The sequence below is a fragment of the Gossypium hirsutum genome, chromosome A12 (assembly GCF_007990345.1).
Source record: "Gossypium hirsutum isolate 1008001.06 chromosome A12, Gossypium_hirsutum_v2.1, whole genome shotgun sequence".
Lineage (NCBI taxonomy): Eukaryota > Viridiplantae > Streptophyta > Magnoliopsida > Malvales > Malvaceae > Gossypium > Gossypium hirsutum.
The window spans coordinates 22,146,922-22,149,863 of NC_053435.1; the positions used below are offsets into that span (position 1 = coordinate 22,146,922).

At 36.8% G+C, this 2,942-nt stretch overlaps 1 non-coding gene across 1 annotated transcript; it reads left to right on the forward strand.

Moving 5' to 3' along the window:
- The first annotated feature begins 928 nt into the window (after positions 1-928).
- Positions 929-1,035, forward strand: LOC121211594 (small nucleolar RNA R71). The gene has a single exon (XR_005906814.1). It is a non-coding gene; the product is annotated as a small nucleolar RNA R71 (small nucleolar RNA).
- The last annotated feature ends 1,907 nt before the right edge of the window (positions 1,036-2,942 follow it).

The following is a 2,942-nucleotide window of genomic DNA, read 5'->3' on the forward strand; positions in this document are numbered from 1 at the left end:
TAAGAAATTTACTGAATTGTTCATCGTGCGGTCTTTCATAGTTGCATTGGGGTATGGCACGCGAGGTATATATTCTCTGCTCACTGGTTTTTGTTTATTTTGGCTTTCATCTACCTTATATTGACTTACCACAGTTTCTTGCTTTGGTTTTTGTTTGGATTTAAGTAACCCTTTTTCATTTTGAATCGTAATTGCATGGAGTTGCTCTCTTAGGTTAGTTTCAGTATTGCTCGGCATGCTACCTTGTGGTCTTTCTGAGATCAGCTTATCAAGCTGTCCTATTTGATTCTCGAGCCCTTGAATTGACCCTTTCTAATTTTGAAGTGTTGTTTTAGTGTTTTGGAAACGTGTTTCTAACACCGAGATAAATTTCGTTGGCATCTCTTTAAAGTTCGGCTTTTTCTCCTGCTGGTAAGGTGGTTGTTGAAAACCTGGAGGAGGTTGCGGTCTTTGATTACCTTGACCAACCCACGAGAAATTGGGATGGTTCCTTCAGCCTGTATTATAAGTGTTACTATAGGGATTATTTTGAGGTCTAGAATTGTTACCTATATAGTTGACTTGTTCGTTCTCTATGCTAAGGTTGTAGGATAGATATTCTGTGTTGTTCACCCCTCCTCCATTTGTATTGCATTGCATCATAGGATGTACCTGCGAAGAATCATACAAACCATCAATTTTTTTATTTAAAAGCTTTTGCTGGTTAGATAGCATGGTGATCACGTCTAGGTTAAAAACACCGGCTGTTTTATTAGGCTTTGTCCTCGTGACTTGCCACTGATAGTTATTTAGTGACATCTCTTCAATAAATTCATAAGCCTTCTCAGGTGTTTTGTTATTCAAAGTACCACCGGCGGCTGCTTCGATTAACTGCCTAGTTGAGGGGTTCAAACCGTTGTAAAAAGTTTGAACCTGTAACCATAAAGGTAAGCCATGGTGAGCGAACCTTCTTAATAAGTCCTTATACCTATCCTATGCATCATATAGGGTCTCTAAATCCATTGGCTCAAAGGACAAGATATCATTCCTCAACTTAGTTGTCTTAGCTGGTGGAAAATATTTTAATAAGAACTTTTCAGTCATTTGCTCCCATGCAGTGATGGACCCTCGTGGTAAGGAGTTCAACCACTACTTAGCCTTATTTCTCAATGAGAAGGGGAATAGTCGTAGGTGAATGGTGTAGTCAGAAACGCCATTTATCTTGAAAGTATCACAGAACTCTAGGAAATTTGTCAAATGAGTGTTTGGGTCTTCATGCAGCAAACCACGAAACTGAACAAACTGTTGAATCATTTGTATAGTGTTCGGTTTCAGTTCAAAATTACTTGCAGCAATGGCAGGTCTAACAATACTCGATTCAGCCCCAGTGAGCGTGAGCTTAGCATAATCGTACATAGCACGAGGAGCAGGATTCTGATTTATAGAATCCGCGGCAACCATAGGAGGTAGCGGATTATTCTAATTTTCAGCCATCTCCTCGGTAATATTGGTATCATCCTCATGCTCTTCCTCTATATACTGTAAACTCCACCTTATTTCTCTATGATTTCTGCGACCTGTGCTTTCAATTTCACTGTCAAAAAGTAGAGGTCCTGACGGGTTTCTTCTAGTTATAAACTAAAGGAACCTGCCTGAGCAAACAAAAGAAAAGTTAGTAAAAAAAATTAAAATTAAAATGAAATGCAATAAAAATAAAAATGGCTAAATTAATAAAAATCAAGTGTTCCTAATAACTCAGTCTTTGGCAACGGTGCCAAAAACTTGATGATCATTTTATGATTCACTAAACTAGACTACGATTACGACTAAGGCAAGCACACCTATCGAATGGTAGTATAGTTACGGTGAGTCAGGAATATCGTATCCACGAGGACTAAAAGTACTAGTAATAATTAACTTTCTATTATTTAGCCTATAATTAAAAGGGATTTAATTTAATCTAAAATTAACTAAACTAATTAACTAATGAACACAATAGAGAGTGAAGGAAATATTCGAATAAACCAATGATAAAGGCAATACCTAAGGAAGAAGCCACCTAGACTTCACTTATTATTCGGACTCTGAATAAAATGATTTATTCACTTGTCTTAATCCGTAGAAATCCTTAAATTATGTTAATATCTCTTTCGAGACTAAGAACAACTGATTCTAGGTTGATTAATTGAAATCTCTTTCTAATTAAAACCCCCTATTGTCGCATTAACTCGATTTATGGATTCCCTTATTAGATTTGACTCTAATTCAGCTGATTTATGTCATCCTATTTCTAGGATTGCAATCAACTCTGCTTAATTATGCTAGATCTACTCTTAAATAGGAACTTTTGCTCCACTGAAGAAGCACACCAAACTTTAATTAATATCTTGAAAATATTAAGGCAAGAATTAATAACACATAATTAAGAACAAGAAAAAGTATTTATCATGTAATTCAGAAAATTAAATAATAAGATCTGTTATAGGTTTCATCTTCCCTAAGTATCTAGGGAATTTAGTTCATAATTTTGGGGACAAATATCTCAAAAATAGGAAAACAACAAAACATAAAGAAACCCAAAAACTTCGAGAGAAATTGAAGGGAAATCTTCAGTCCTGAAGGAGATCCTACTTTTGAGTTGAATTCGTTGGCGTTCTTTGAGTAATTTCTGCTTTCTACTTCATGTGTCCCCCTTAGGTCCTCTTGTAGTATGCATTTATAGACTTTAGAATGCTTAGAAGCCCTAAAAATTAGTTTTTTCTGCGTGTTTGGGAAACAGGGAGAGATATCGACACGGCTGGGACAAGGGTGTGTGGCCAGCCCGTGTGGCTCACACGGGCGTGTGCTCAGACTATGTGAATTAGTCTTGGCCATGTGGGTCTTAGTCAGCCCGTTTCATCCATTTTTAGCCCATTTTCTGCTCCTTTTGTTCCACTATGCTCTCCTAAGTATAAAACATGAAA